The sequence below is a fragment of the Penaeus vannamei genome, unplaced genomic scaffold (genome assembly GCF_042767895.1).
Source record: "Penaeus vannamei isolate JL-2024 unplaced genomic scaffold, ASM4276789v1 unanchor5368, whole genome shotgun sequence".
In the NCBI taxonomy this organism is placed as follows: domain Eukaryota; kingdom Metazoa; phylum Arthropoda; class Malacostraca; order Decapoda; family Penaeidae; genus Penaeus; species Penaeus vannamei.
In genome coordinates, this window is record NW_027218346.1 from 1,256 (window position 1) to 10,000 (window position 8,745).

At 40.6% G+C, this 8,745-nt stretch overlaps 1 long non-coding RNA gene across 2 annotated transcripts in view; it reads right to left on the reverse strand.

Annotated features, from left to right (window-relative positions):
* Positions 1 to 2,752: 2,752 nt before the first annotated feature.
* The window catches only part of LOC138861432 (uncharacterized), a 7,047-nt gene continuing 1,054 nt past the window's right edge, over positions 2,753 to 8,745 (reverse strand). For both annotated transcript variants that reach the window (XR_011398499.1, XR_011398498.1), the window contains 3 exons: positions 8,233 to 8,409; positions 4,529 to 4,626; positions 2,753 to 3,485 (listed from right to left, as the gene is read on the reverse strand). This is a non-coding gene — a long non-coding RNA (uncharacterized lncRNA). The remainder of the gene's footprint in view (positions 3,486 to 4,528; positions 4,627 to 8,232; positions 8,410 to 8,745) is intronic.

Below are 8,745 nucleotides of genomic sequence, written 5' to 3' on the forward strand. Positions count from 1 at the left end.
TTTGATTATACAGATGAAGCAAATTATGAAGTGAGTGAAGTGAAAGTGAAAAATGATTTTCTTGTCTTTAAGGATCTTAAAGACCTTAGATACGAAGCAAATGAAAAAGACTCGCGTGATATTATTGAGGATTGCAACACCTTGTCTAAAGCATCATTTGTGGCCGAGGAGTGTGGGAAAAAATGCACATTAGAAGAGACTCAAGCAAAGCGTAAGGAAATGCATAAAAAGGAAACACAAAGAAACGTGGATAGTAAATTGAAGCGTTTTTTATGTGAAGTCTGTGGGACGACATTCCACAATAAGGCACATATGAAAGTTCAACTGAGGGTACACACAAAGGAGAAACCATACAGCTGTGATATTTGCTATGGAGCCTTTTCACAGAAAAGTAATTTAGTAACGCACAAGAGTGTTCATACAAAGGAGAAGCCTTAGAACTAAGATTTGCAACAAGGCTTTCTCAGTATAATTTCAGAGTGATACACATGAGAGCACATGTAAAGGAAAAGTCATAGTTATGAGATTTGCAATAAAAGCTATCTTAACATTCTAGCTTGACTCATGGCAGTACATACAAGAAGCAGTGTAGCGAAAGAATCTCGGAGAAATATGATACAGTGATGTGTGAGAATGCAGTGTAGAAACCATATAGAGATTGATATTCACATGCCTAATGTTTACAAGGCACATGTTAGGCCTGCATTAGACCTTCACCCATTATATAAATATCATGCATGCCTCAAGATTTATATTTTTATTATGGATAAATTGTTGTTTTCCATTACAAAATATATAAGTAATGGTGTATTTTTTCCTCCCCACAGCATATTAAGTCCACAATACTAGTTTAAGAATTGTAGCTGCTGAAACGTCAGGTTAGAAATTTCATTGTGTATTAGGCATATAATGAAGTATTGATTTCAGAGGGATATCTCTATAATTATAATGTACAGGTATGGTTTAAGATATATGTTATTAATGATTAATGTTTGAAACAAATAAATGTGCTAGACATCAAAGGTCATTTAGCACTATGATAAAGTATTGTGTCGGAAAGGGCAAAGATAAGATAGGATAAAATGTGTTAGATGTCAAAGATTTAAGAGCGTTATATGATAGTATGGTAGTGTAAAGGGAAAAGAGGGGATTAAGTAAACTAGAGATTAGTAGAAAGACTACTATAGTAGAGTGAAATACAGTTTTATCTGTCACTGGGAAAGGTATAGGGAAACTTGTTCAAGGAGAAATAGATGGCTGTTGGAAAAGTAGGAGAATATCCAGGGAGAGGAGAAGGTGTTTGATGTCAAGTATTAGAGGGTGTAAAGAAAATGTATTGCAGGGATTACTAAAGTGGGAAAGGTTTAATGGTAAGGCCATTGAGTGAATTGCATTGTATCTGTGACTGGGGAAGGGATAGGGACGTTGTTCAAGGAAAACAGCCCCCTATTCTCAGAATAGGGGGCTGTAGGGGGAATCACAAAGAATCAGTCCCACTTGCCTGGTCCAAAGAGCAGTAGAAGGCCGAGGGTGAGAGGAAGTGGGGTAGTGTGGGGGGGACAATAAAGATGGAGAGTTATAATAAGGGAAGAGGGGGTAGACATAGAAGAGGACTGTACAGCAGATGAAGAGAATGTTTGGAATGGGTGCTTTCTAGAGGTTAAGTAATAACCTGGGTGGGTGTTTTGGAATGGTTAGTTCATTAAGTGTTGAAGAAGGGGTATTAGTATCAGTGGTCGGAGCCGTGGTCAAAGGAGGGGCAGGGGTTGGAGAACCATCAAAATCAAATTCAAGTAGGCTAGCTGATGAAGGGGCAAGCCTTAATGCCCCTTATTAAGGGTAAAGAATCATCGTTATTGGCCATGGTGAGCCTGAATAAAATGGGGAAAAGAAACGGGTTAACCCTCAGGTACGAGCCAGGCAATTAACCAAGGGAATACTGTGCCAATGGCTCCTAGAGGCCATTCATCCTTTCAGCACAGCTCTCACAACTTAGGAATGGGATAGAGGAAGGGAATAAAGAAGGTATGGAAGAGGGAATAGGAGAAGAAAGGACCAAGCAAAATTAGTTGAGGCAAGGGCTGAGGCCCAAGGTAGGGGTGATCCCCTACCTTGGGCCTGTCTTCGTCTCCTAAGCCCTCCCACGACAACAAAGAGGAAGGTATTGAGAGGGTTTAAGATATAGCCATAAAAATATAAATATATGTATGTCTGAGTGTGGTTGTCATGTGTGCATGTGTTTAATATACACACATACTATGAATGTATGTATACATCATACATATTATCAATACATTATATATACATATATGCATATATATATAATAAGTGTGTGTGTGTGTGTGTGTTTGCATTTAGATATTATAAATAAATATATGTAGTATTTATAGTATATATGCTAACCATGAAAGGTGGTGAGGTCAGGTTGTACAGGGGAAACTTCATTTTCTTCTGTTTGTTTACTGCTCATATCCTTTTGCACATTTCATTTCCTTTAGTGCTACCTCGGGTAAAGCAAACAATTTCTTAATCTTCATCTATGAGGTCTACAACATGGTCTACAATATGGAACATTTCTTCAAATATATTACATAACCTTAAACAAATTCTTTTATTTGACAGAAAAATATATATACAATGTTATTTGGGACATGTCTATTATTTGATCTTATGTTATATGAAATTATAAATGAACTCGAATATCAATTCACCAAAAGAATTGAAGTAAAACTGGGGAAAAGAAATAAAAGTACGAGTTTGGAAATTTTACTTAGAGAATAACATCGTGCATACATACAAACCCAACATAATTCTCCTTAACCTTTCATATTAGCTTGCAGGTCTCTGATATTATGTAGGGTTATAAAAATCAATAATAAAATACGTACACAGGAAATACTAAATACATACATAGGAAAGATGGCAGCGTCGCATCCTTGTGAGCCCCATCCTCTTTCTCAGGCAGGCTTCCTCAGGTGCAGATATAACCATTCTCACTCAAATCTTCAGGACATCCAGTAACAGCTACCGAGGTTCCTTACCCTCATCTGCTTCGTCTTCTACACGTACCTTATCCCTCCCTCCATCCCCTCTAACCCTTCCACTTCCTGCTGCATACATATGTGAATCCCTTGTGTAATTCCCTAACCGAGACCCACAATAGCCCATTCACACAGCAACTCCTTTAGTCATCTTTGACCTTTCAATATTTTTCTAGATAATTGAAGCATAGTAACTATCACTCGTTACCACATTTTACTGTACCGTTCTTTAGTGCTATATGACCTTTGACATCTAGCACATTTATTTTGCTTTTTAACCCTTAACCATTAACCTTTCTACCTGCTTTTCATCACCCTCTTCAACTCCAGCTGTAATTTGTCTCCTAACGACGGGATTAGGCGAGACCTTGAGATCTGTGGAAAGTCACAAATAATCAATTTAACGCTGGGGCTGCTGTTATCATCCCCTTGCATCGGCCGGACCTGTGGAGATAAAAAGGCCATCATCATAAGGGTTCTCTGTATACTAAACAGGAGAAAACAAGAGATCTTAGAATAAAAATAATAAAAAGAGAAACAAATTATCAAAAGGGTTAGAAATTCGGTAAAATGTAAATTTAAAAAATAATGCAAAACTGATCACAACTAAGTAAACTAAGAAAAATACAAAATGCAAAAACTTACACATCAACTTGGAAAATAAAAGGCATAGTACACAACCTTAGATGTAATGTGAATGTAAAAGTCCGAAGATAAATTTAATGGGCATATTTACAAACTTTGTGCTTAAAATAAATGTGCAGGACAACAAAGGCCCAATGTAGATGACCACATTGAATTTCAGCCCTCGTCCAAACTAATTTTGCATTGTCTTTTCTATTCCCTCTTCCTCTTTATCCCCTTCTATCCGCATCCTCAAGTGAGAGCGCCTTGCGTAAAGGGTGTGTCAGTCCTGAACGGTCTTCGTACTCTGCTCTTCCCTCTTTACCCTCTTCAGTAGCGTACTAACCAACAGCGCTCAAGAAAATTTGAGATCTAACGTATTTTGTCCTAATCGTTCTCATTTTTACCAATTTTCACCACAATATTTCATAGTAATGTATAAGCCTCATCATATCGATAAATTTTACAATATGCCGTTAATGACCTTCGATGCTGAAGCAGAAAATTCTGTAAATAAAGTAAAGGCATAGAGAAATTAGATCAAATGGAGAGTGACAAAGGGAGAGGAAAACCGTAAAAGAGAGAGAGAAAAAAAAAAAGAGAGAGAGGTATCTTCTGTCCCTTAATCCTTCACCCATTTATCCTTTGCTCCTTTATTCTTGCACGTCCTCTTTCGCATCATCCTCAGTCCCTCAGCCTCCTTCCCCTTTATCACTGGTCACTTTGTCCCTTCAGAACAGCGGTATCTCTATCATGTTACCAACGGAGACCAGGAAGAACAGTGCAAGCGAGAATGTGGGGGAGTGGCAGGGGAGAAGGTGCTAAGGTCCACTGTAAAGGTATCATTATGGCTCCTCCCTTACCAGATGAGAGCCGAGAGAAGCATTGTCGTCCTGTGGTCTTTCCTAGCTGCTGTTGTCCGCCTAGCATGGCTTGTTGCTCCCTCCAATAACTCTTGTACCTGGAATGGGAAACACTGATCACGTACCAAGTCATACATGACAAAGTAGTAACACCTGAATGGGAAATATTTATATTAGGATTACATAAAAAGGAACTGATCGATAAATCCAAAATAACATACACAATAAGAAATACATAACTTGGAATATGTACGAGTCTCTCACAATGCCTGAATGTCTGCAGAATGAAGATAATCTGAATGCCACAGCTTGTGTTAGGATGTAGTTAGTGCCCTCCCGACCCCTATTAATTCCCGCTGGGCTCATCAACTTGATTTTGATTGATACTTTGGGCAAACGAGAGAGAGAGAGAATTGATAATGAGATCCAGCTGGTGCTGAGAGAGAGAGAATTGATAATGAGACCATGCTGGTGCTGAGAGAGAGAGAGAGAGAGAGAATTGATAATGAGATCCAGCTGGTGCTGAGAGAGAGAGAATTGATAATGAGATCCAGCTGGTGCTGAGAGAGAGAGAGAGAGAGAATTGATAATGAGATCCAGCTGGTGCCAAAAGAGAGAGAAAGAGAGAATTGATAAATGAGATCCAGCTGGTGCCAAAAGAGAGAGAGAGACAGAATTGATAATGAGATCCAGCTGGTGCTGAGAGAGAGAGAGAGAATTGATAATGAGATCCAGCTGCTGCCAAGAGACCGAGATAAAGAGAGAGAGATAATTGATAATGAGATCCAGCTGGTGCTGAGAGAGAGAAAGAGAGAACTGATAATGAGATCCAGCTGGTGCTGAGAGAGAGAAAGAGAAAGAGAGAGAGAGAGAGAGAGAATTGATAATGAGATCCAGCTGGTGCCAAAAGAGAGAGAGAGACAGAATTGATAATGAGATCCAGCTGGTGTTGAGAGAGAGAAAAAATTGATAATGAGATCCAGCTGGTGCCAAAAGACAGAGATAAAGAGAGAGAGATAATTGATAATGAGATCCAGCTGGTGCCAAGAGAGAGAGAATTGATGAGATCCAGCTGGTGCCAAAAGAGAGAGAGAGATAATTGATAATGAGATCCAGCTGGTGCCAAAAGAGAGAGAGAGATAATTGATAATGAGATCCAGCTGGTGCTGAGAGAGAGAAAGAGAGAACTGATAATGAGATCCAGCTGGTGCTGAGAGAGAGAAAGAGAGAACTGATAATGAGATCCAGCTGGTGCCAAAAGAGAAAGAGAGAATTGATAATGAGATCCAGCTGGTGCTGAGAGAGAGATAACTGATAATGAGATCCAGCTGGTGCCAAAAGAGAGAGAGAGAGAGAATTGATAAATGAGATCCAGCTGGTGCCAAAAGAGAGAGAGAGAGAGAATTGATAAATGAGATCCAGCTGGTGCCAAAAGACAAATAGAGAGAGAGAATTGATAATGAGATCCAGCTGGTGCCAAAAGAGAGACAGAGAGAGAATTGATAATGAGATCCAGCTGCTGCCAAGAGAGAAAGAGAGAGAGAGAGAGAGAGAGAGAGAGAGAATTGATAATGAGATCCAGGTGGTGCTGAGAGAGAGATAATTGATAATGAGATCCAGCTGGTGCCAAAAGAGAGAGACAGAGAGAATTGATAATGAGATCCAGCTGGTGCTGAGAGAGAGAGAGAGAATTGATAATGGGATCCAGCTGGTGCTGAGAGAGAGAGTGAGAGAGAGAATTGATAATGAGATCCAGCTGGTGCTGAGAGAGAGAAAGAGAGAACTGATAATGAGATCCAGCTGGTGCCAAAAGAGAGAGAAAGAGAGAATTGATAATGAGATCCAGCTGGTGCCAAGAGAGAGAGAGAGAGAGAATTGATAATGAGATCCAGCTGGTACTGAGAGAGAAAGAGAGAGAGAAAGAGAAAGAGAGAGAGAGAGAGAGAGAGAGAATTGATAATGAGATCCAGCTGGTGCTGAGAGAGAGCAAGAGAGAACTGATAATGAGATCCAGCTGGTGCCAAAAGAGAGAGAGAGAGAATTGATAATGAGATCCAGCGGTGCTAAGAGAGAGATAATTGATAATGAGATCCAGTTGGTGCTGAGAGAGAGAGATAGAGAGAGAGAACTGATAATGAGATCCAGCTGGTGCTGAGAGAGAGAGAGAGAATTGATAATGAGTTCCAGCTGTTGCTAAGAGAGAGAGAGAGAGAATTGATTATGAGATCCAGCTGGTGCTGAGAGAGAGAGATAGAGAGAGAGAACTGATAATGAGATCCAGCTGGTGCTGAGAGAGAGAGAGAGAACTGATAATGAGATCCAGCTGGTGCTGAGAGAGAGAGAGAGAACTGATAATGAGATCCAGCTGGTGCTGAGAGAGAGAGAGAGAGAGAGAATTGATAATGAGATCCAGCTGGTGCTGAGAGAGAGAGAGAGAATTGATAATGAGTTCCAGCTGTTGCTAAGAGAGAGAGAGAGAGAATTGATAATGAGATCCAGCTGGTGCTGAGAGAGAGAGAGAGAGAGAATTTATAATGAGATCAAGCTGGTGCTAAAAGAGAGAGAGAGAGAGAGAGAGAGAGAGAGAGAGAGAGAGAAGAGAGAGAGAGAGAGAGAGAGAGGAGAGAGAGAGAGAGAGAGAGAGAGAGAGAGAGAATTGATAATGAGATCCAGCTAGTGCCAAAAGAGAGAGAGAGAGAGAATTGATAAGGAGATCCAGCTGGTGCTGAGAGAGAGAGAGAGAGAATTGATAATGAGATCCAGCTGGCGCCAAGAAAGAGGGAGAGAGAGAGAACTGATAATGAGATCCAGCTGGTGCCAAAAGAGAGATAGAGAGAGAGAATTGATAATGAGATCCAGCTGGTGCCAAAAGAGAGAGAAAGAGAGAATTGATAATGAGATCCAGCTGGTGCCGAGAAAGAGGGAGAGAGAGAGAACTGATAATGAGATCCAGCTGGTGCCAAAAGAGAGAGAAAGAGAGAATTGATAATGAGATCCAGCTGTTGCTAAGAGAGAGAGAGAGAGAAGTGATTATGAGTTCCAGTTGGTGCCAAAAGAGAGAGAGAGAGAGAATTGATAATGAGATCCAGCTGGTGCTGAGAGAGAGAGAGAGAGAGAATTGATAATGAGATCCAGCTGGTGCTGAGAGAGAGAGAGAGAGAGAATTGATGAGATCCAGTCTGCAGATTCTCAGCTGGCTCTGAAGAGAACTCAAGCTCAGCTCACCAGGTAACAGGCCTTGTCTCTTTCATTAATCTAAAAATACATGCATCATGAATTAAATTTGAAAGAGGATGATAGAGCACTGCAAACCCAGTCTTAGCATCATTTCGCATACCTCTGTCAAAAACATAAGCATGCACATACGCAAGCAGAGGCCTCCGTTACTGAGAGCATCACACCTTCAAAGGATGGAAGGATAAAGCAATTTACAAAAAAAAAAGAAAAAAAAAGAAAAAAAAAAGAGAGAAAATACTTCATATGTCAAAAAAGTTACCAAGAGAATGCACCCTCAAGTAGTACCCTCCCAAAACCAGTTTATCATGCTGACAAAAAAAAATCCTACCTGTTCATATCTTCTACTCCCCCCCCCTCCCTCTTTATTAGCACCATGCCACCTTATACCAAACAGACATTAAAACTGCTAGTTTTTGGAGACACAGCGGTGACATCCAGTGGGAAGTAAGAGGCCACGGCAGCTATACCTTTGATGTTTAATATTTCTTATGGTCTATCAGATGGCGGTATCCATTTCCCTCTCTGTGCAAGTGGCGTTTGGAAGTGTCAGGGGCTCAGCGTGATCAGGGGCTGCAGGATTGTCTACAGAGAGTATCCATAGGTCTCGATAGGCCCGAGAGATGGGTTGCCGAGAGCGGCGCACCCTTGAGAGAAGGAACGACACAATCACAGCAATTTACAAAAAGAAAAAAGAAAGAACATACTTCAAATATCGAAAAAGTCTTATGGTAGAGGTTGAAGACCTCGACGCGCATAGATAGAGGAAAATGGACACTGCCATCTTATAGAGCGGGAAAAATAGAAGGGGATAGCGTATAGTTTAAGATGCACCGGCCTTATAGTCACCGCTAAATGAGGAAAATATAACGCGCAGCCGCCTTTTAAATTCAAAGTCGATGAGCTTGTTTACCGTGCTAGGAAAAACACGACACTGACCCACGAACGCATTTTTGCGTTCGCAAACTAGAACAATTACCAGT